This window comes from Manis javanica, chromosome 3 (assembly GCF_040802235.1).
Source record: "Manis javanica isolate MJ-LG chromosome 3, MJ_LKY, whole genome shotgun sequence".
In the NCBI taxonomy this organism is placed as follows: Eukaryota; Metazoa; Chordata; class Mammalia; order Pholidota; family Manidae; genus Manis; species Manis javanica.
Window position 1 is genome coordinate 5,192,594 of NC_133158.1, and position 25,554 is coordinate 5,218,147.

At 47.4% G+C, this 25,554-nt stretch overlaps 1 long non-coding RNA gene across 1 annotated transcript in view; it reads right to left on the bottom strand.

Annotated features, from left to right (window-relative positions):
- LOC140848304 (uncharacterized) overlaps positions 1–25,217 on the bottom strand; it is a 144,733-nt gene extending 119,516 nt beyond the window's left edge. Inside the window, exon 1 of the long non-coding RNA XR_012128889.1 lies at positions 25,158–25,217. This is a non-coding gene — a long non-coding RNA (uncharacterized lncRNA). The remainder of the gene's footprint in view (positions 1–25,157) is intronic.
- Positions 25,218–25,554: the final 337 nt, after the last annotated feature.

The window sequence follows — 25,554 nt, forward strand, 5'->3', positions numbered from 1 at the left end:
TTTGGTCACCTCACTGTCTGCCATGGGCTTCACTTCCCCACCTCTGAGTTCACAGGAATTCAACATGAGGCTCTCTGTTTAGAATTTATTCTCCTGGATAGCCGAGTCCGGGGAACTCGACACAAGGGCAAACCATTGACAGCACCCTACTGTCGGCCAGATGCTCTTCCGTGAATCTCACACACACTAGCAACAATTCCTATCAGGGGTTGGCATTAGACAACTTCATAGATGAGGCAATTGTCAATGGAATCATGAGAAATAGAAGGAAAATACATGTAAAATGAGATTGGCTATCGGGAATAGCAACAGGACAGTCAACAGTCAAGGGAGGGCAAGAGATGAAACAGCACACACCTATAATTTACGGTCATGGTGTCGGTCAATAATATGGGGGTGGCCCTTTGCCCTTACAATTGCTCTCCTTGCGCATCACCCTAGCGCTGTGGGGGTAAGCTGGCTGTGGGCTGCCAGATCAGAAGCTTTCTTTCTTTGTGTTTTTCTTCCCCACGAGTCCAGCAGGCCCCACTTATCCATCCCTGCATCGCCCCAGGGGCAGGTCTGTCCTCTGTACACCGCTGACACTTGGTGCTGAGCCGGGCTCCACTTGACCATGAGCGAAGCCCCTTCTTTTCACTCTATTCATTGTGATTTCCCAACGGATGATGTTTGCCTCAGCTCAACTACCATCTAACTAGGGCTGGCTCTTTGGGCATCTCTCTAAACGCGTACACCAGTGCCCCAGAGGGGAAGACACCAGGACGCCCAGGCTTGATCATCCCTTCTTAGTTCTAGGGCAGCATTACACCCAATAAGCATTTCATCATAACACGCTCCTCCATCCGCAAGTCCATGTGTGTGACTGGGAACTGGAGGGTCCTCATGAAGTCCTCGAGAGAAGGATGATAAATAACGTGACGGACAGAAGACAGAGTACTCACACCTGGCCCAGCCTGGCCCAGTTAATATCCTGCCTCGTCTTTCACAGCCTGCTTTGTACTCCCCATAGGCACATGAAACAGCATATGAAGGAAAACATCCCAGGTCAAATAAAACAGTGTGGATAAAAAGGCCTCCTGCGTGTAGACCCATTCTTCTCAGGGCCCTGGCTATAAATCCACATAAAGCACCTGCATCTTTCCAATGCGAAAGGAAGCTGTAAAGGTCATGAATGCACTTAAGAGTTCTGACCTCAAGAGGCACTTGCTACTTGCAATACTATTGTCTTACTCCTGAAGTCAACAGTTATTTTCAACTGATGCGATTTTGGGGGCATACTGCGAGGGGGGCACTAAGGAGGACGCGCAGGTAACAGACCATGACGCTACCCTTCACCGGCTCACAGTGAAGCTACCCAAGGGAATCCAAGGACTGTGCCTGGCCTGTGGGTTGTTCCTCCATAACGAACAAGCAGAGAAAATGAGAAAAAGCATTTAGAAATTGTATAGCAGCTAACGTTATGTCTGTTGACTCTTAACAACAAAAATTCAAACATGCATTTTGTCTTACTTTTAATTGATTTGCTACACATTCAATGCTTATTGTATTTTATAAAGGGAAGGGTCTACAATGGAGCGGAACAGCAAAAACAACTGCTAACCACTAACAGTTTGAGCAGCATGAGAAGCACTGGCCAATATACACATGACTAAAATATGAGACAGGTAAGGGTAAATGTCTTAAAAAGTTAAAATAGTTCAATGTTGCAGAGGAGGAGGAAGTTTCTGGAAGATGGGTGCAAAGGTAGGGGAAACCTAGGAAGTGACAAAACTTGCCCTTTCCAAGCTGAGCAAAAACTAATCAAAAGAAGTAAAAAGCACAAAGAATTTGTTATTGACACTAATAGGAGAGATGGTCCTAATGTCATAGCTTAAATATCCAGAAATATCCTTCAGGTGTGAAACTACTGGAACCACATGTAAAGAAGATTCTGGAAAGAGTTTTCTTCTGGAAGGAACGAATGGAGTGGTTGAAAACAAGCAAGGGAATTCTCAAAAATATCCAACAACGTCTCTCACTAGAGAAGGATTGAGACTGGGGACCTGGGAGACCCCAGAGGACGTCCCTGGAGATGCCTCGTAGATCAGCCTTTCTTCACCCCCATAAACATATTCTGAGGCCCCAGTGGGTGGGGCTTGGAGAAGCAGATAAATAGTAATAGTTTTCTGCAGATGGCAGAAGTCAAGTGAATAACAACATCCTAGTGGCGAGTGCTTTACCCAAGGCCTTGCAGCGAGAGAGATTAGAAGGAAGGAAACGCCTGTAACCACACCAGATCAAAGGCTTGCTGGCTGCACGCCTTCCCTGACACGCTAACTCCATAAAGGTGTCCGCTCACACCACAGATGGGAGGTCGAAGGACACCCAGCCTTTGGGACGGAGTTGCTCCCTCTTCAGGGGGCTGGTTTCTGGTGTGAGCATGTCAACAAAGGTGGGGATTAAGCCAGCGGAGGCCGAGTCGCCCACAGCAGTGGCTGCCTTTCTTGGGAAGCCCCCACAGGGACATGATCAACAGCAGCCCCAGATCTCAGGTAACAAGAGAAAAGCGCACACAGTGGAGGGGGTGCTATTTTTCTGGCAAAGACGAAGATGGACTACCCGCCTCTTAAAGAAGGAACAGGGGAAAATAAAAGGAAAAGAAGGAAAGGAAAAAAAAGAAAGAAACATTAGCATGTTCCTTATATGAAAATTCTGTCATTTCCCCTTAAAGGAAAGGGGTCTCTCCTAAAAGCTCTTGAGACAGGGCTGGCCAGGCAGGGGCTTCACTTTAGAAGAATTTCAGTTGAAAACAAAATGGACATGACAGCTGTAGTCAAATAATTGTACCCAGATAATTTCCAAATCAGTTTTAAAGCAGGTGGATGACGTAAGTGGCCAAACTATGGTAAAGAAATAGAAGGGTCTGATGAATAGAATTTAGCAGAGCTGAGGAGACAAGGGATGCTCTTATAGGATGTGAAACTGCATCTATCAAAACAAAAAGCTGAACTAGCGTCACAGGAAACTGGATTTGGAAAATGGGGCACATAATGACAAAGGAATGTAAAATGTTAAAAGGAAGAATGGGAGATAGGGAGGGAAAGACGATCTATACAAGTGGATAATTGGTGATCATAAAGACAAGCATGGCTTTTGTTAGAATAAAACAAATAGTCAGATGAGGAAGACCTGCGTCTGCACACTGAAAGGGCTCACAGACCCGGGGAAAGTCAATAAACAGTGGAATTCTTCTGCTTAAATGATCTAGAGAGAATCCTACAAGCATCTGTGTAGACTAGACAAGTCACTTAAGAAGAGAGACCCGGTAGATTTCTCACAGAATTAGAAACCAGAGAATACTGATAGCAGCTGGCTACGGTCATGGGCTCTGGAGACAGACACATCTGGCCGGTCCATTCACTGGCTCTGCGACCTTGCCCCAGTCCCAGTTACTTGAACCTTCTGGGTATCCGCTTTCTTATTTGTATGGAAGCACGACCCTACCTAAATTAACCACTGCGTATTTTCCTTAATGCCAGAGAGGTCATGAAGACGAACAAGACAGTCCATCTATGAAAATACAGAAGCCAAAGAAATCACTACCAAAACACATCACAATGCACGAAGTACCAAATGCCATACAGAGACAAGGAGCGACTTCAAGGGCCGTAACAGGGAGGGTGACTTTGTACATCTCTCTAGTCCCCCTCAGGTCAAGCAGAAAACAAATCCATGAGGCCGACGTGGCTTTACATCACATTATCCCTTAGATAAATACCTATTTTCTGTCCCAAAACCAAGAACACATATTAGTGAACTCAAGAAGCAGCTATAGAAATGTTCCAGATTACTTTTTAAGTTATCCAAAAAGTAAAAATAACACAGGCTATGCTCTTTAATCACATGCAACAAAACACAAAACACATAAAAGAACAAACAGCGTAACAACCTCGAGGACCTCTGGAATGGTAAAGAGAGTATCAAAACCATGCTTGGAAAACAATATGAGAACGTTTCACGTAAAATTCTTGAGGATATAGCAAGAAACTGATAAGGTAAAGATTCATCCTCAGACACATTGGCTATTCGAATGAAAGTATAGAAATAGAGAGATGAGCTTTGCCTCGGAAATATAGAGAAAACGCTACACAAATAAAGACATGGAAGCGGGTCATTCAAATGGTGAAATAGAGATTGATATAGTTGAAAACATAAAACAGTGAAGGATGTGCTAAATCCAAGAACTGACTCTTTGAAAACTCAGTAAAACAGACAAACCTGCTAGTCTAATCAATGACCAAGAGCCTGAGAACTCAATACTCAAAACTAGGAAGGAGAAACAGAAACGGAACACAAAGTTAGGCTATGAGGAACCTATAAATATATGAAAAGATGTTCATGCTCGCAAATAGTTACATTAATACAAATCACACCAACATGGGGAAAATCTTTTTGGCCGTGAAATTGGCAAAGATGTGTCACTACGCAGTTTAGGGGAGGGTGGAGAGTCGTGAACCTTCTTTTAGACTTGGTGAGAGTGAAAAACCAAACATACCTTCTGGCGCGTAGTCTTCTAACATTTGCCAGACTTTTGAACGTGTGTAGCCTTTGACTGAATAACTTCACCAGCAGAGATGTGCTCCAAGAAGATCATCAGACACACACATGCACATGTGTAGCACAAATGACCAAACTTAGTATCTGATAGCCAATAAAACACATGCCATTCAAAAACCATGTTGTAGGGTTACATGTATTGACTTGAAAAGATGTCTGTGATATGTTAAGCTTAAAAAGCAGGTAAACACCAAATTATAAATTCAGAAACAAATACTGTGAATCCCTACTATGTGCCAGACACCTATCTGAGCACTGCGGGAGCAGCAGGAAGCTAAACAGAAAAAAACTCCTGCCCGTCTAGAGATTAGAATCAAAGCATGAGCTGAGAGCACTGGGCAATGTCTCAGGGAAACAGTCACCAGGTCTGAACAGCAGTCATCTGTGTTTCATAGGATCTGGGGTAATTATTACTTTCTTCTTCATTTCGCTATTTGAATGTTTTAAACGGTACATACCTGATTATTTTAATCAGGGGGAAAAAAAACCTTCCTACAAGGTGTAGAAATCACTTGTGGTTGAGGGTGTGGTGGGCTTGGCATTTGAACAGCGCTAGAAAATAAGGGTAGAATTTTCATGTATTCAGATCGTGGTTGGTATTTCCCATGATGCTCAACGTCTAAGCATTGTTTATCAGATTTAAAATGGGAACAATCTGCCTGCCCGTGACTCTGATGAAAAATTGCGTGTCTGGAGTTAGCAGATTTGGTTGTGCCCAATATCCAAAGACGAATACAAAAATCAGTTAACTACAGCTCTTGTGAGGCCTTACATGGTCCGTGTTTCTCCAGTTGACATGGAAGACCCAACAGCGAACCCCTGTGCAGCTGCAGGTGATGGTAATGCCAGCAAATTCTGGCACTTCCTCAGATTTTCCTCACCTCTTCCCATTTGGAAAAAGTGGTGAAATATTTGAGAAAGGAAAGACGGCATGCATTAGTTCAACTTATTATTTGTGGGTGATTTTAATTTGGGGACTACACACTCAAGATGCCAACAGCGACATCTGTTTTGTTTTGATTACTCGTCGGTTGATGTGAACTCCTCAACTTTGGGTGACATCTGTCTTTTGAACCGCAAAACTGCCTGCAGCTCTCGCTGGAGCCCATCACGGGAACAACGGGGTTCACTGTCTTCCTCGGTACCACATCTGTCTTCTTTATAAGGTTGACATTAGTGTTGGAACGCCCTGCTTGCTGTCTTCTGGAAGGTATCAGAGTCTTTTCGGGCTGGGCAGAAGATTATTGATGGTGCCCGTGTTCCTGTGGCCATCTGAGCACTGCTGTCTACTTCTGAAAGCGAAGGCTCATGTCCAACCCCACTGACTCTTAGGATAGAGCTCCCCCCATTCAACTTTAGAAATAAAAAAGTGTGTGGGTGATGGGGAGAGGGATCATTTCCTAGGTACTTCGGAGAATAAAATATGAGAGGTGCATGAAGATGCCAGCTTTGAAAATAATGAATTGTGCTCTGATATAATAGTTGAGCCAGAAGAGAAGGAGTTTGGACAAGACAGAAGTTCCGTTTTCAAACAGAAAAGAAATTGGGAGCTAGAGAGTCTAAGCAGCTTGAGTTAGAAATCAGACACTCTTCCATCATCCCTAGGTGGACCCTCATCTTCATTGCACAAGATGGCTGCTGGAGCACCAGCCATCTCAGGATCATTCCAAACAGCCGATTAAAGGAAAGAATAGGAGGAGAGACTTCTCTCCCTTTTTTGGAGACTTCCCAAAAATCCCACACAAAAGTCTAAATCTCAGTTTAGTTACCTGTCTGCCTATGGCTACAGCTGGTTTTAACCAGCTGGTAATGATCCAGCTAAAACTCAGGGTCCTTATTAATGAGGAAGAATGGGAGAGTGGACAGGACATTAGGAGGCAACATGTAGGCACATAACACTGGCACATGGATTCATAATTTTAATTACCATTACCAAAATTCTTCTTAGGGAAGTGATGAAAAGTGGGTCTGAGAAAGTAGGGTCAGTCAGGAGAAACCGAGTAGATGGAGGCAGGGCTGAATTTCAAATGGAAAGACTGACTTTTGCTGTTGTGCCCAAGAAAGAGGCAAGGAGAATAAAAAGTGAGAAGACAAGGTACTAAAAATAGGAAGAAGGGGCCAGACGACTCTGAGAGGTGGTTCGGTGAGTGTTTGAAAAGAAAGAGACGGAAGGTGGGAAATGGAAGGGACTGGGAAAGACCTCAGGGGCCAAGCAGCTCAATGGATTTGCTGAACAGGGCAGCCAGCATGCAGACCCACCTCCACTGCCCCAACTTGCTACATACACCAAGCCCCTGGAGTGGGTGCAATTGTGGGAAAGTCTAAATCTACAAAAAAGGTCAGAAGCACCTTGAGCAGGGTCAGCACTCCCCACAGGGGCCAGTGTCCAGGAGACAAAGGTAACAGAGAGAACAGGAGACACACACAGCACCTCCGGGAAGTCACCAACGTCCTGTGGGCTCTGAGCAGCAGACGTGCCAGTCATGCAATGGGATTCTGAGCAATTCTCCCTGGAGCTTAGAGGGCACGTCCATCTGAGCCAAACGGCTAAAAACTTCAAGGTTTCCCTCATGTCAATCTCCCAACGTATGTGTGAGGGAGATGGAAAATCTCCCTTTGTGTGAGCTTTCATAAAATATAAGCTTTATAATACAGAAGAACAGAGCCTTCATGTCTCATGACTTCCTTTATCAAGGAGGAGGGATGTGTCATTATCTAATCAACTGAGGGACCATCTGGAGGGATGTGCTCCAGTGCGTGACTGAGAGTCTGGGATTGGTGGAGAGCGCCCTGATCGACTAGTAATGTCTGTTCTGGGCGTTGGGCGTGGGGCTTCAGCGGCCAGCCACGAGATAGATTGGTGGTCCTCCTTAGACCATGATGGCGCTCCACCTGCTGAGGGTTACACCAATGCCATGAGGTGCAATGGATATAACAGGCCATGAGTGTTCAGAATTGCTAGGAAAATGAATTTTTAAATTGTGATTTTTAGTAAAATCCTGTCTCAAGTGGGCCTCCATGAATTGAAGATACCCTAGTTTATTGAGTTCAGTCTATGATGAGATACTTCCATTTCTTCTATAACATTCTCCTTGGGTTCCCTCTTAGGAGAAAGCCCCTACTATGTGCTCTTATGCTGACTTCTTCACAGAGCCCTATCTTATCTTCTCAGCCACCTATGAGGTTCATGTGACCATTATCCTCATTTTCTAGCAGAGAAACCTGACCTTTTGGTTTAAGAATCCTGACCAGTGGGGTCCTACTGTGGGCATGTGTTGAGGCCATGACTCCAACCAGGCCTCCTGCCGTGGACTAGGCTGGGAGCCCACATCTCATGGCCTCCAGGAAAAAGCCTGGGGGAGGTCACTGGAGCCTCACCACTTCATGGGAACAAGGAAAGATCCCGTTCCCAGGGACCCGGCCGGTGCCAGGGTGAGTCAATACCCACAGAGGCATCTGGGAGGGAAACGCTCATTCTCAGGCATCTCACTGATTTTCTTTCTATTAAGAAGGGAATCTCATTAGTGAAATCTAGAAGAGTGTTTTTTTGGAAATAGGTCCTTCCCCATAGCACTCCAACCAAGAGACCTGATGCCCTCAGCATGGAGTTTGATTATAGTAACTAAGGCCTATACACAGACCAACCCTGTACTCTCTCCCCAAGGAACAAATTAGGCATTTATGGACACATCCTCTCATTAGTGTTTCAGTCGCTGGAACACCATTTTGTCACTAATATTCTGGTGGGAATTTTCCAGAGCAATTAATGAAGACAAATGCATGGACCCCCACCCATCATGGGAGGTATGGCCTCTGGCAGGGGGAGGCACAGAGTCTTAGGCATTTCTCTTCCCCTCTGTGTGCTGCGGTGTAGAGAGAAAAGAGGCCTCCCTACTACTGTCCACTCCTTCACTCACCCATCCCTCCCCCATTCCCAGGTATTCCAGAGGGTCTATAACACACCGAGCCCTGCTTTAGGCACTGGGAAGGCAGTGATGGATGAGCCAGACAAGGTTCCTGCCCTCCTGAAGTGCATGGTTCCTTGATGGAGACACACTGACCAGTGTCACTACAAATAAGTTCAGATGGTGAGGTATCCTGAAAGTGACTCTCAGAGGAGCTCAGAGCACCTTGGCAACAGTCCATCCCCCCAAGCAGAACCTCCCTTAGGTTAGCCTACAAAGAGGCTACACGAAGCCCGTGGACAGTGAAGTGACGTGGCCCTCTTCTGTTCAGAGCGGGCCACCCGCCGTGGGATTCATCATCCAGTTCCACACAGTCTCTTTCCCACCCTTGACCCAAAAGGAAGGAAGCCTCCATCTGGCCTGGCATTTTTAAAAAATGATGCAGTCATGAAGAATGAGAAGACAAAAAATAATAAACTCCAGAGCCTGCCTTGAGAATAGCGTTTTACCAACAGGATGTGTCATAAATATGAAATGGCAAAGAAAGATGTCCCAGGATTCGTCCTTTGTCCTTTGTGTTAGCCAGACAGATAATGAGTTACCATCAGGGAGTTTTCTTTTTTCTCATTTTGAACATGAGTTACATATAACTTCCATACTTCTGTGAAAAGGGAACCCATAAATCACAAGTTATTGTTTCCTAGAAACTGGGATTATGCAAGGGAGAGCCAAGCAAAACCCTTTGTTGCATGAGCTTGCAACGTTTTAATTAAATACCACTTCAAACTCACACATGCATAAGGCAAACTGTTCCCAATCCATTCTGCTGGGGTCCATGCCCCCCGCCCTCCATCACTGCTGCTGTCCTGGGGGTAGGATTCTTGCATTTATTTGCTTTTAATTTCTTCTTCCAACTGTTTAGGTGGAACTGGAGACATAGATCACAGGGCAGGCATGAGATCTCAACATTTGTAGTCATCATGACCAAGGACCAGGCTGCGCACACGTAAGACTATGAATGAATAAGGGAGGGAGGAAGACAAGGACGTTTCCCCAGCCAAGGGGCATCACGCCTGAACCCCTTCGTCTGATCGCCGCAGATCACGCAGGCGGAATCTGGTCAGCTCAGCGCCAGAACCACTGTCGCCTCATCTCTGGCATACTTCTAAACTGCATTGCCCAATGTTGCATGAGGACATGTGACTAACTTCCCATGGAATGCGGGCAGAAAGGACATGTCACTTCCAGGAATGGCGCCTAAAATCTCCCACTCTGTTCCCAAGTCCGCTTCTCTCTCTCCTGTGGGCAGCCCTCGAAGGGCCTTGTGGAAGCAAGTCTCTGGGGCTGTGGAAGATGGCAGACCACAGCACGGAGGCCCCTGGGACCCTGGGTGACTGTGGGGGGCACAGTGCTCCCCCCATAGTGGGCCGTGACATGCGGGAAAGGGTAACATGCCAAGCGATGAGGGTGCTCACTCAGCCCTGAGCAGGACACCTCTGTCTCAGTCCATCTGGGCTGCTAGACCAAAATACCATACACGGGGTGGCTTGCACAACAAACATTCGTGCCTCACAGTTCTGCACTCTGGGATAGGCCGAGGCAAAGGCGCCGGCAGAGGGACAAGGGAGCTCTCTGGGGTCTTTTCTTTAAGGGCATCAATCCCATTAATAAAGGCTCTGCTACTGTAACCTAGTCACCCCTGAAGGCCCCTCCTCCAATACCATCACACTGGGGATCAGGTTTCCTGCAGGTGAATTTGCAGGGGCTGGGATAACATGCCGGCCTTAACATCCCTTGCCCCACAGGTTCACCCATGACAGGTGACAGATAGGTGCCCTGTGGATAAAGCCTCCCCTTACACGCTATTTTCAAACACATATGCCGTGTCCCAGACACCCCTAACTTCCTATTCAGAGCACATCCCCATTCCAGAGATCTTATCCAAGGACTTTAAATACTAAATTTACATTCTTAGCCAGTTCATAATCTACCCTTCACTACACTTCCCATTTTAAAAGGCCTTCAAGAAGGAGTCCACCATTTAAGTCGAGATGAGAAACGTTTTCTAAATCAGGGGTCGGCAAATTTTTTTTTCATAAAGGGGCAGAGAGTCAACATTTCAGGGTGTGTGGGTCCCTGTCACAAGTACTCAGTCTGGTCCTCAGCACACAAAAGCAGCCGGAGGCACACACGTGAATGGGTGTGGCTTTGTTCCCATACGCAGTGATGTACAAAAGCAGGCAGCCAGATCTGGCCCGTGGACTGTAGTCTGCTGACCCTGTTCTCAATCATTCTCACATTTTTATTAAACATGATAGAGGCCACATGCAAATTCCAGTGCCAAATGCTCTTCCTGTGACCTTGGCTTATATTTGCCTATTTGCTGTGAGCATTGTGCCTCGAGTGGTATCAGCCATGGCAAATTCACTTGTAATCAGCATTTAATTCCCCTGTCTCCGCCCTGCACGGGGCCTTGGCACAAAGTACAATGCAATCAGTTGTAGATCCTCTCTGGTCTCCTGAAAGAAGTTGGTCCTTGAAGTCAGACCTGAATTCACTGTGCCTTCAGTCAAGTCACTTTTTCTTTGTAAGCCTTGGTCTCTACATCCCTAAAATGAGGAGAACAATATATAACTCACAAGACACTTCTGGAGGGGGGGGCCAAATAGAATAATGTACACATCTTGTGTGCTGCAAAGCCCAGTGCAGAGCTAAGAGACTATTATTAGAAGCTGTCTCTCTCTTCCTGGATTCTGAATTTACTTTCTTCCCACTCGAATCGTGATTTTTTTTCCCTGACAAAATCCAAGGAGACCCACTAAACCCCCATTTAGCCTAGGCCAGGAGGCCGCTGGGGGCCTTAAGCCACTCCACCTGTGTTCTGACTGACTGCCAGAAACCTGAGCCTCCTTTACAACCACTAACTGGATCTGAACAAGGCAGCTCCGGCTGCCAAAAAGGGTTGCTGCTTTCAAGAATTAAAATGCAATAAAGATCTTTTTGTAATGGGCATGCTTAGTAAAGTGTGGCCAGCCAATGACACGAGGCACTTAGCCTTGGACCTAGCATTAGAGGCAGTGAGCTCAGGAACTGAGGTCCTCGCCCAATCAGGAGAATTTTACGCTTAGCAGTGCACAGCTAAGACCCTCAAAGTGTAAAAATCGACTCCTTTCAGTCAAGTAGGAAAGTAGTGAAGACTTGTGGATACAATGTGTTGTTGCAAATTTTCATGACTATCCCATTCTACTGGAAGTTGCCATGGATAAAAGCCCAGACTCTAGGCCCGAGTCGTCCCACCCGCGGACATCTGTGCACCATCTATGAATGCAGCACATGTGCCATTCTGGAAGAAACAAAATGTGTTTTTGGCTTCATTGATGATTCTTGCATTAGAACTTGAAGGAAAACACTGTAATTGGTTCTTGTCATCTAGTCATTCACATGCCCTGACAGCGTCTAGAGCAGGGCCTGGCAAGACAAAACCACGTCTGCCAGCAGACCAAGCCCCAGAAGCTGGAAACCGCCCTGTATCTGATAAGGCAGGGATGGCGAATATCCAGCAAATGCACCCTCAGCACTGCACCCGCGGAAGGAGTCAGCAGTCACTCAGGTGGCTTTCTCCGGATGGAGCAAACCGCATCTCAGCCAGGGCATGTTTTCTGCATTTCTGCACAGTCGTGCCTCCAGGCTGATGGCCCCTTTTGTTAGCACTTTGCATCTCCCCCAAACCAGGTCCTCCCACAATCTTAGCTCATCTTGGTAAACTGGTCCACATCCCCTCAAGGCGCCTCAAACGAAAATCCTGGGAGTTCCCTTGAAAAGTCCACCAGTATCTGTTCAGTCAACAAAGCCTCTGAACTCGAACGCCCCGAGTGAACTGACTTGCTTCCCTTCTTCGGCTCCATCATCATGGACCTGGACTTCCTTTGGTCTCAACTATCTCCCTGGTTTTGCCAAGGTTCCCGTGCTTCCACGTCGACTCTGTAAGCTCGGTTACCTCAACAGTCGCCAGAGGGCTGCTCTTGGTACTTAAAGCAGATCGGGTCAGGGTTCACGGATGGAGCCCACCACCTGCACGGGGGAGCCCTCTCCCGCCTTCCCACGTCAGACAGCATCTCCCCTCTCCGTCACTGAGCTGTCACAGCTTCTTCCCTGCCTTCTCGCAGCTCCTGGAAAAACTCCAGCTCTCAGGCCCATCGACGGCCCTCACCAGGTTTTGCCGTCCACCTGGAAGTCTGCTGGCTGTGACCTGCGGAAGACCCGCTTCTTCAGATCGCAACCAAACTACCACCTCCTCTGAGAAGCCTTCCTGGGTCCCTCGCTCAGCCGCCTTCTTCTCTGTCAACCCAATGCCTCTGTTTGCTGGCCTTCCGCTCGTTCTGAAGACTTGAACTTCCAGGGACTTGGACACACATGGAAGTTAACGACCTTAAGTCAAAAAGAAGACCTCCATGTGCCATGATCTCTAGCTCGTACATTTCACAGTGTCATTTTTGTTTTGTTTTGCTTGCCTGTTTTCTTACCTAATATGGCACAGGCTCTCTTGGGAGTGGGAGGACGGTTTGTCTCGTCAGTACTAAATGTCCCTTCGTTCTGTACGGTGAGAAGTTCTAAACCACACATACCTTTTGTGGCACGGACTTTGTCCCAGGAGCTCTGTTTTCCGAGAAGGCCCTGTCCATGCAGACGGAATGCCACATGCAAGGGCAGACCAGACATCCATGACTGAGCCACGGGACACTGACCCTCACTGTCTGAGTTTGATATTTGCCATCAGTTGTCTTATTCAAGATACCTAGAGGGTAGGGATCCCACTGGACTTGTCCATTTTCAAAACCTGCAACTGAGACCAGCAGCAGATTCATAAATACGTTTGAATCTGCGTGAGGCTAAAGCAGAATAGTGACCCAGGCATTCGAGTTTTGTTTAGTGGGTGGCCTGGGTCTGGCACTGGCCCCAGGAATCTTATAAAGGGACACCCAGAAAGATGAACCTAGACCCCTAGATGCCTATTCATTCAATAACCCTAAAATTATTTCTAATAAAATAAGAAACAAAGGACAATTGTGAAGGTCTTTGCCTGCCCCCACCTCAGAGAGCCTCCGGGGCAGTTTCTGGAGCTTTGGATGAGGTCAGGCCCCCTGCGTCCATCCCACTGTTTGTGGTTCCACTGGAAGAGAAAGCCTCTCTTCTCCGGTCCCCGGGCAACTCTGAGAATGGCACTCGACGGAGGGCATTCCTTGCAGAGGAGTTCTGCTCTTAGGGGAATTTCCAGATGACAGGCCATAAATTTTGAAGGCCCTGGTCTCCCAAGGCACTCCGAATGCTTTCAGTAAAGTGCAGAAGGAAGGGGTTGCTTTTAAAGCCGTCCGCCAGCAGGTTCAGAGAGAAGAGGTCTACGCAGGAATACAGGCCGTTCCACCTCCTAAAACACCCACGTATATTCTGGTCACCCAAGTCACACACCTTTCTGCATCAATAAAAATGGATGCTTACCTACCCATTAGACAGGTAGGCAAACTGAGTCTGGGATTGCTGAGTCCAAAGTCAGAAGAGCACCCTGTGGGGGAGAGGGCCAAAGGGCCAGACTCCACGTGCCCCACCAGCCCCTCTCTCTTTGCCCTTAGAGTCCGACCCTGATGGACCTCACAGAAGCTCAATGGCCCGACAAAGGGAGACCCCCATCTAGATAAAGTACATGCAGTCAGGGTGAGAGCAGATTGAGTTAAGGTTGCCACAACATGGGAAATAGAGAGCTAAGGTGCTCCAGGTAATATGCATGATGAATGCTCTAACTGACCTTTGCACCCATGAGTTCAGGAGTTAAGGCAGTTCAATAGTAAGGCCCACCTTTCGGGTGTGGTGGAGGCCACAGGCACAGCCAGCGCACACCTTCCTTGTTAAGGGACTTAGGTTGTCCCACTCTACTGCCCCACCCTATCTCTCAGCATTTAAGGTACAGTACCTGACACATAGTGAACACTACGGAGGTGTGAGATGGCTGCTCCAATGAATATCTTCAGTTCACCACCTCACTTAGGCCTCAGACATTCTCTTATTTTCTGGGATTCCTATCACCGATCTAAAATAGGTCATGGTTCTTAAAGCAGTAAGTCAACCACCATTTCTACCATTGAAGGAAAACTTTAGGGGAGACCACTCTTGGTCACAACCTTAAGATGTCTCTTGTCTCTCGGAGGTGCACTGTGCAGAGACCGGACCTCACGAGCTTCCCCCACACCGGGTCTCAAGGATGAAGGTACACACAGGTGGTGTGTGCGCTATGCTCAATAAACAGCTGAACGTATGTGGACCAGAGCCCAGAGAAGTCAGTGCTTCAGGGGCCCCGGGACTGTCATCACTGTCCTCGCAGGTCCAGGCTTCTGGACCGGTGTGTAGACGCTGTGCACCTGTAGCATCTGGTTATGGCTGAGCGCCAGGACGACATGGACCGGATCCGGATCCAGCCTGACCTTGCGACCGTGGGCAGTGTGTTGAACTGGTCTGAAGCTCCATTGCTTCGTGAAAGCGAGAGGCCATCTCTACCTTGGAACACAGCCGAGAGCAAACACGGATGTGCACGCAAGTGGCCTGGGGGCCTAGGCTCCTGACACCTGGACTGAGGCCCGAGAGCCTGCATTTCTGACCAGCTTCCAGGCAATACCCAGGCTGTGTCTGGGGACCACATGCAGAGCGGCAGGGCCATAGGGCATTAGATGAGATGACAACAGAAATTAATTTTTACGATAATGAATATGAATAAGCATTATAAAGAACATTATTAATAATCATTATTCATATGGGTATTTAAAACACATGCAATTATCACCAGCCGGGCTTGCATCGGACTGCTTCTGGCCCTGAGTCCTTCCAGGCAGGTTTTGTGATTACATCTGAGACCCCCTTCAGCCTCCCCTCACAGGCCCAAATGTAACTACAGAAGTCAAGGGCACAGTGAGAAGATATTTTATTACCCCTGTATTTATGTATGGGTTTTGGGGTTTTAAAACTGGCAATTAAAACCTTGTAAATTTGTATTATCAACAAAATAAATGTAGATGGTTAGTTACTCATTGCTAATAAATTTGATCATTCATTTGTAAAACGAATGTTGGCCCAAGAATCACAGAGCACTCTATAAATATGGCTTCACTAAGCCACAAAGCACCTCCAGGAGGAAGGCACACAGCACCCCGAGAGGTTATGCAAACCCTCCCGGGCCTGGGGGGGCTGGGAGGGCAGCCCGAATCCCAGCCCTCTTGGTCTGCACTCAAATGTAGCTTCTGCCCCACACGGCTGGCTCTTTGAAGCAAGATATCTGTTGGACGCATTTCAAACCAACCTGCCTGGGGGCTCCATCCCCAGATAGCCCCGGGAACCTGTCTGTGCCAGCAGTAGAAAACCGTATTTCTCTCCTCTGAGAGCCTGAGCAGGGCCTGCCTCCTCTCATTTTCCCTATCACACACTCCACGCAGTCCAGCTACTGTGGAAGATGGACCTTCAATCCCACTGGCCCGGCCACGGATTGCAAGCGCAGAATGAAGAAAACAAAAGCTTTCTAATGGTTCCCCAATCCTGTTTGCCCCACAGAGGGTCCTCTTCACTTCTTGGCCGCCAAGAACTCAGTAAACGTTTATTGCCATCCTGTCCTGGTGCCCCAGGTGGAGGAGGGCTTTGGTGAATGGCAAGGCCGGGTGGGAATTGCAGCCCTGCGGCTGTGGGGGGCCACAGATCTCACGTCCCTAAACTGTGAGTTGGGACAGGCGACGTCGCCTAGTGACTGTGAGGACATCTGGAAATGAGGTGTGGAAAGCTCCTGGCTTGGGGAGGGCCCCAAAAGTGGAATGTATCACTGTGGGGGCGGAGGGGGGCACTTGGGACGTGGGTCATGGATGCAACACCTGCCGCAGAATCTCAGGCCGCATCCTGATTTTTAGGAGCATAAAAAGGATATGGTGGGCTCTAGTGGCCCCTAAGACACACACACACACCCCTACACAATTGTGCCCCCGCACACCTCCACCCGCATATGGCCCACATACACACCTGGATCAAAGGAATGGACACATGAACCCAAGTTCAAATCTCGACAGCTTCGCTTCCCAGTTCATGAACTTGGGGAGGGTTAACGTCACCTCCCTGGGCCTCACAGCCGTGTCCGTAAAATGGGGAGATTAGAAGTCGCTTCGGGAAGGCTGGGCAGATTCAGCGCACTTGAGCACACACAGCTTGTATCACAGAGCCAGGGACACGGGAACCAGGTAAGGGCTCAGGAAATGCCGACTTCTGTCGATCACAATGAACATCAACACGGGCAGGAGCTGCTGACCTTCCTGGACACGTGGTATGTTCTGGGCACGAGGCCAAGTGCCTTGGTGGGACCAGCTCGGTTCCCCCCACAGCAAACCTCTGACAGCAGAAAGCTCACTCCCCATTTCACAGGGGAGGCCGCCGGGGTCAGAGGGATGAGGCCGCTGCCCAAGGTGGCCAACAGCAGAGGCACTGGAGCTGCGCCTCCACCCTGGGGGCCTGGACTCCCTGATGATGACGTGGGTCAGGGAACTGACAGAAACACCACGGAAGGCATGACGTGGGCCCCATCCCTTCAGGGGGCCTCCCTGAAGGGCCTGCAGTGCCAGGCTCCCCTCCAGGTGGCTACTGTGGTTCTTCTGTGCCCGGGAAAGAAGACTGTTGGGTAGGATCCAGCTGCCAGCCTGCTGCAGCCCCCCTTGTGTATTTCCAGAGTGGCTCCCAGGTCTGGGACAGCAGAGCCCTAATCAGCCAACTCGTTCCAAGCATGCTCAGATATCTGCGAAAAGCGCCACGGCAAATCAAGCCATCCTTTAGTATCTGCACAACAGAAAGGTACTCCGGGATATGCTTAGGCTGACCACACTACACTTCCAAGTTAACACTCTTGGACATGAGTCCCAGCTTCCCAGTTCAAGCTCTTTCTTGGAAACAAATATACAGTATACAAATATACCCCCACTGTAAAAAGAAAAAAACAACAAACAACAAATGTAATGAATAGAATGAGAAAGCTGCTCCTCATTGCCCACCTTCGCCCTGAATCCACATTTCTTTTCGGGAGTAACCGCCGTCGATGGATTGAATGGGCCTCCTCTCAAGCTTTCTCTTTTGCATCGGAACGCATATGTATGTGCACATGGACATGATTTGCTTTGGAAAACTATTTTGTTTCTACACAAGGGTGTCACGTTTGTTTGCCAAATAGCTTTGGTGGCTTTATCCGCCTAGCAGGTGGGGGAAGTCTCTCCAAATCTGAGCACACACGCAGCACCATCCTCCTTGAGGCGTGACCGAAGGGGTTCCCACGGGGTGGCACTACTGCAATCATTAACCCTTGTGCTTGTTGATGGACATCCGGGTCTTCATGGCGGGCAACCTCTATCATGAGCTCTGCCTCCTGGGAGTCAGGCCCGGCGTGATCTCTCCCCATGAGCGTGGGCCGGCCTGCTGATTTGTTTCTGACCAATAGAATAAAGCAAAAGTGACGAGGTGTCACTTCTAGTGTTAGGTTACCAGCGATTGTAACTTGCCTCTGGCGAGAAAGCGCTCTCTCTTGCCGGCTTACGGGAAGGCCCACGTGGCAAGGAAGGGCAGCCTCTGGCCAATACCTATGTGGGTCTGGAGGATCCTTGCCCACTGGAGCCTCAGATGAGTCTCCGGTCCTGGCCAGCACCTTAACTGCAGACTGCGGGAAGCAGAGGAACCAGCTAAGCCACGCCTGGAATTCAGATCCACAGAACCCCACATACTAGATGCGTTTTTCTGTAAACTACTACATCGGTGGTGATTTGATATGCAGCCACAGATAAGTGGTACAGCTGCTAATTGCTTTCTGTCACGAACAACACGGGAACAAATGTCCTGCGTGTAATTAGCAGAGCATTCTAGGACCTCACTGAGGGTGAGGATATTTAACAGAAATAACACCAGATTAACTTATAAAAATATTTAGCAGGTTACACTCATACAAACGGTACAGAAGCTCCTATTTCTCTCCATGCTCTCCCCAAATCATTAGGCACTGAAATAATATCAGTCTGAGAAAATCAATACTCCTATGCTCACATTGTGGTTCCCTGATATTAGTCAGGGTGAAGATTTTTTTTTTTTAATACATCCACTGGCCACATTTTTTCCCCTTCGTCTGAGACCAACCTTTTGCTATCCCCTGCTTTAATCTTATTTCAGTGCCACAACTGGGATGACAGGTACGGACGTGACACCCGGGGGCACACAACGGCACCTGCCCCATTGGTGTGGCTGATGTTACTCACTTTGTCTCTCCCAACTAATAAGCGGTTTGTGAGAAGATTGAGATCAGTCAGACATCCTGCTCCTCATTAAAATATCCCTGTGGAGTTAACATCCTTTGATGGTTCTTGCATGAACAACCTTAGTACGGTGGATGCAAAACAGTAGTTTTCCAATTCCCGCACTTCTACATGTACCAGTCCACGCCCAGATTTCTATTGCAGACAAGGTCACCCCTCTTTCCCCCATTTATGCATTTGTTTTTAGTATGGATCACAGATTCCTGTTTTTCCCAATGATTCATATAGTTCACTGCTGACCTTAATTATTTTGGTGCCCAGATTTTCCCAGATTTGGCCGGTGGAACCTTTCTTTTCCTTGTGATGCACCATTTTTTTTTTACCACTTTCCTATCTATTGTCCCCTGGAACAACAAAATATTCCAGGCTCATCATGTACAAACCTGCTCCAGTCTCAGAAGCACCCATTTCTTTGAGGAAACTGAGTTCCTTTTAATGGACAAAGGTATCAGAGACCAAGATCTGGGTGCCAAATACACTTATTCAAATGGGCCGCTTTTAAGTGCTATGTGCAGAGTTTTGGTCAAATGTGCACACTCTTGTAACCACCGCTACAATCAGGATCTAGAGTTCCCTCCACCCCTCAGAGACCCCTTATCTCTCTTGCTTTCATGCAATTTCCTCCGGCCAGAAGGCCCCATGTCCTGTCCCCTGCCCATTCTACAACACTCCCATCAAATACTCTTTCCTTCTCAGCATCCTGTTCCTTCCTCAGCAAGGGTTCCGGCTCCCTCTTCTCCTTTCTCAAAGAGCAGAGAGGGCTTGCTCAGCAGGCAAAGCATCTTCACTCTAGCAAACACGGGTTCTTGTCCCCGCTGTGTGCCCTTGGGAGAGCTAATCAACCTCTCTCGGCCGGCTGGTTGCCCATCCATAAGATGGGTCACCCTTGAGCCATTCCCATACCCACCACATGCAACCTGTGAGTTTAGCCCCCAAAGAACCTCTCAGACCTCTGTCCTTTGGGGCATCTCCAGAGCCACCACTCTAGAACTTCACTCCTGGAGTGCCCATCTCCCAGCTGCCACCCTTGGGCCCACATAATGCATTCTCCTCCAGGCAGCCAGTCGTCTTAGGAAGTCAGCACCGTGACGCGCTGAGCACCACAGAGTCCAACGGCTTCTCAGTGCTGCGGTGAGGACAACCTCCCTCCCCACGTGGCCTGCGAGGACCTTCGGGTCTGACCTCTCAGTGCATTCTCCAGACTCGACCTCAGTGAGTCCTTCTGATTCTAGGTGCACCGTCCTGCCTCATTTCCCCATCCTGCCTGCTGAATTCCTCTCTATCCTTGCTTGGCTACATCCTCGGAGAAGCCTACTCTGACTTCCCTTTTTGAGGCCAGGCCCCCCCAACTCAGTTCTCCTCTAGCTCTGGGCCACTTTCTTGGTAGTACCCTACCACAGTCATACCACCTCATTTATATGCAGTGATATTTTTGGTGAAGGGCAGTCTCCCTGACTAGAATCTAGTCCCCCAACACTAGGCACCGTGTGTCTCCCAGGACTGACACTCAGCGGGGATCCGCTGAAAGAATGGACTGCCTGGAGGGTTGGTGGCAGAGTAAGATGAGGGACTACGTGGCCTGGCTGACGGACGCACTCTGGTACAACACGTGCAAAGAGTACTCGATGTTAGCGGTTCGTGCAGGGGTTTTTATTATCGTTTTATCACTCCACTTAACCTTTTCTACTGTGAGTTCTTATTGAGAGGTGTCTTCTCTGCCATTCCAGAAGTGCCTTGAAGCAGGGGACTAAGTCAGAGTCCGCCCATGCCTCCTGCACCTCGGACAGTATCTGTGCTTGGCAAGGGCTCCAGTAGTGTATGGGGAGTCTGCGGGAGGCTAAGCAAATGAATCTAGTTCTTTCACTTCCAGATGCTTCCATTTCCCCATGTGGGAAGGAGAAAATATAAGCAGGGACTACCCAGGAGGGGTTTGGCTGGACAGATATTTGCAAAGTGTTTAGAACAGTATGTGGCAAATTCTAAGTTCTCTGCTGCGTCAGTGACCAGCTGCAGATATGCAATGAGCCACATAGGCATAAGGAATTGGCATTATCGGGTCCCTCCCTGAACAGCTGGGTAGGGGGTAGAGGGGACTTTGTGGCAGAGTCGTTTGTCTCCACACACAAAATATCAACCATTTCAGTTTCAGAAAACCCCAAAGTGCTCAAGTCCACATCACATTTTCCTACCCACCCCACCCATGTTTTCAAAGTTCATTATTAACTGGGAGGTAGAATGGATGTTTCCGTAAGTTGTTCTCCACTGTTCTTTAAAGCCACTGCTACTCACTCCTGATCATTTCATCAAAACCCAAATCGGTCCATGCAACATCCCAGACAAACCAGATCTGCAAGTGCTCCATTTTGGACCTTGTCCCCCAATTATTTATGATCATTAGTTCTGACCACAAATGTGGGTTTGGTCTTGCTTTATAACCTCCTCCCAAAAGAATTCCACAGCCCACATACAGTCTCTTCCCGAATCCTCGAGTTACATAAAAACAAAACTGCATCAATCCCCTGACATCTAATAAAAATCTGACGAATGCCATGTCTTGCCAACAAGCCCAGTGACTGGCAGTTGAATCATTTGGTCACACACTGGTCACTTAGCCCACATCGCTTGTGTCCAAGAGGCTTGTCCCAAAGGCATACTGCTCTTTGATGAGCCCAGCAGAAGGCAAGGAGCGCCTATCAGGGACTCTCTGCTTGGGGCCATCCTTCCAGTTCTGAACCAAAAAAAAAAAAAACCCTGCAAGATTAGTATTCAGTTTTTAGTATTCAGTTCACAGTTAGGGACTCAGCCACAGTGTCTGTTTAAGCTTTTCTGGTGGGAATCTCCTCTCAGAAATCGAAGAAGCCTTTCAATTCCTTACATCCCAAAACATAACCTTTTTCTTCACAAGCAAACAGGGCAGCATCTCGGGCATTTCCTGAGCATCTTGTCGAAGCCAAAACCCTTTCCTTCAGGGCCAGGGTTCCTCCGTGGTGACTGTCTTTTACTCTGAATGAAAAAGAAAATAGCCCAGTCTTCCAACTGGCTGTTCTCTGATTGCCTTAATCCATGGGAAGCCAAGGGAAAAATTGGTAGGTTCAACAGCGCTGGACCAGGATAAACAGAATCATATCACATTAACTGTAATTTAGAGCATTTCGACACATCCCTCCTTCTGCCAAAGCCAGCAAGATCAGCCCCCACTGGAAAAATAAAAGGGAAAAGAGGGTGGGGCTGGGAGGTGGGGTAGAGAATCTGAATTTCTGGTTTCTAAGATGGAGTTTGAGAATTAGAGACCCATCAGCCCTTTCCTGAATGTTCTGCTCATTCATGCTGGAAAAATAAATATCACAAAATATTTTCTGGATGCAGCCTAGTCTATTGCTAACACCAAAGCCAGCTTCTAAGGAGGCTCACTGGGGCCCACTCACAAGGACGCATGTTGCCAGGCTGGCAGGAGTTCCTGAAACTCAATTCCAAATGATGTCCTCTGCATGAAAATGCCCGTATACGAACATTCAAAAGGATGAAGGATTTCACAGCAGGATGACTGCGGGGACAACTTCTAGGACCGACCAGCGTTGCCTGGAGATGATTACCCTGAAACACACACGTGCTCCCAAAGCTCTGCTGAGAGTCTTCTAAAGGCTGGGACTGCTGTGTGGAGACGGAACCTCTGTAAAGGAGGCTATTCATTACGGGCTGAGTAAACAAATATGTGCAACAGGGGGATGGTGGAATTTGTAGCTAAAATACGCCCATCGCGGGGCTGACATCATGAATCCCAACCACCAGGCTCGGACCACAGCCCAGGGCTGAGGGGACCCCCTTTCCCACATAAGGGCTCCCCCACATACTCAGGTAGAGAACATCAGGACGTTCTCTCTCTCTCTGGGGAGTCCCAGGAAACACTGACATCATTTTCTCCAAGCACATGATCTAGGACTACTTTTTCTAGCTGAAACTATGGCTGGGTTATAGATATGCAGTCTAGCAACCCAACCCTCAATATCGTACTGTTTAAAAAACTGTCTTTCTCTCCAAGATTGAAACGATCTCTACGAGGGCAGGAACCGGGGTCTCATTCACTGCTGCCTTCCCAGAGCCTGCCCAGCACCCTGAGAAGCACATGCCTAGTCACTTCAGAGTTCTTCCAGCAAATTCCTGTGACCACTGAATCTGCTAGTGGGATAGGTAGCACCACAGATTTTAAAAGGAAATTGCAGGAGAAGGGAATGCTCAGCAGCTAAGAAGAATCTATTCAGGCGAACCATTTCACCCTCTGTCTTGGGAGAAGACCACCACTACATCACTTCAGAGGTGGTATCTCTCAGGCATTTTGTAAGTTGACCTCTACTGGTCACCGGCAATTGATCAAAGCAGAGTCTGAGGAACACCGCACTCACCTCTTGTGACATTGCTGAGAGGGTCTATCTACGCCTTCCTCAGCGGGACCAGCCAGTGCCGACTAAGGACCCCAGAATCAGGCACTGCATAAAGTGACTCCGTACGGCCATCACGCCCTGAACGCACAGATGCCCGGTCTCCCTCCACAGTGGCTCAGGGCAGCCTTGGGGTTGGGGCAGAGGCATCAGTCGTTCATTTGACAAACAGTCGCTCAGAGCCTCTCACGTACCAGGTGCCTTCCTGGGTGCTGGGAGGGCCGCGGCGATGAGACCAGGCCCCCCGACCCTCATGGAGCGCCTTCTGGCGCACATTCGCTTGGACCCGCTCCTTACACATCCACTTCGATGCTCAGCAGTCACGTGGAAATGAAGTGAATACCCAGCATTTGTTGCGGAAGGGTCAATGGTAACTTTTCACAGGTAAGTGCTCAGTAAATGTGGTTCCCTTTCCCCTTAAACTTGGGACAAATACTTCATTATTTTTTTCTCTCAAGAAGTAATTTCTTACCAACTTGATCAATTTGGACATATCCATAATTACTGGATACGGATTCTTTTTAAAGTACATATGAAACATCTAACAAAGTAGATCATAATGCTGCAAAAAGCAAATCTCAACAAATTTCAAAGGAGTAGGTTTTTCACCTCCATGGGCTTAAACTGGAAATCAGTAGTAGAAAGTGAACTAGAAAATCTCCAAATGCTTGGATATTAAGCAACCCATTTCTATGGATCTATGTGTTGAAGGAAATAATTAGAAAGGAGGTGAGAGAGTATTTTTGAATTGAACAACAATGAAATAGGACATACCCGAATGTGTGGGATGTAGCTCACGTAGGGTGCAGAGGCGAATTTGTAGTTTGAGATACACATGTTAGAAAACAAGAGCAAAAGAAATTATCTAAGCTTCCACTCAATAAATAGCTTAGCAAATTAAACTCAAAGAAAGGAAATGATACAGATTAGAGCAGAAAACTAAGAACTGGCAACAGCTCCACAGTTGGGGAGTTTAAAAGAGCCAAAAGTTGACTCTTTGAAAAGCTGAATAAATTGATAAATAAACCCTCAGCAAAACTGATCAAAAAAAAAAGAAGAAGAAGAAAGAGAAGACAGGGGGAGAAACACAAATGGCCAATATCCGGATTTTAAAAGGTCACATCATCGCAGAGTATATAGACATTTAAAGGATCAGAAAGGGTTATGTTGAATAACTTGATGCCGATAAATTAAACAACTTAGATGAAACGGATAAATCCCCTGCAAAACACGACTTTTTACAACTAACACAAGTAGAAATAAGAAGTCTGATGAAGAAATGGAATCTTTAACTAAAAACCTTTCCCCCAAAGAAAACTCCAGGCTCACAGGGTTTCATGGGGGAAGCCTTACAAACATCTAAGAAGAGATAATAGCAATTTTATATAAACTCTTTCAGAGTTTAAAGAAAGGGAACATTTTAAAACTCATTTTATGAGGTCGACATAACCCTAACACCAAAACATGATAAAGTCATTACAAGAAAAAGAAACTAGAGGCCGATCCCTCTCATAAACAAATACTAACCATTACAAGTTCTTGAAAACCACATATTTCCTGAAGATATTTCTTGGCTTCGCATCTATTTTGTTCAGTTAGGTTAACTTGTAAGTATCTGAGACAACATTTCAGGAGAGGACGATTTTCAAACGGGAATCTCATGCAAAGGTAGGTGCCTGTACTTGGCCGATACCTCCAAGAACACATCTGTATCCCTAGGACAAAATGAATCACAATTCTCTTTCTGGATCAAACCCATCTTTTGGCCCATTTAAAGAAAACAATTCAAATTAAGAGAGTAAAATAACATCAGCTCTGCTAACCAAAACTTATTTGCATGGCAAACATCTGCTTACCCAAAAAACGATGCTTAACAGTGAGCTCATTCTCAGTTGTGCTCCTGTGATGAGTTGCAGATGAAAACAAGCACAGAATCACATACTGGGAAATACTCCTATTTAACAGTCTTTTGTAACCACTTGGGGCCCATAATGATGAAGAGCTGTGATTCTGTTAGATTGCAGAGAGCAATACACCACCTCAAGTTATTTCATATAATAAACTGTTAAATAGAAAGAGAGCAGTTTAATATTTTCTTGCTTATAAAGTTTTCCAAAGATCTACATAAGCCATTTGATTAATCTCAGTGCCCCTGAAACATGTTTACCTTGATTTGGCCATTTGGAACACAGACTAGTTAGGCTCCCATATCAGCCATGTACCTAAGTAATCAAGTCGGTGGGTTTATTTCAC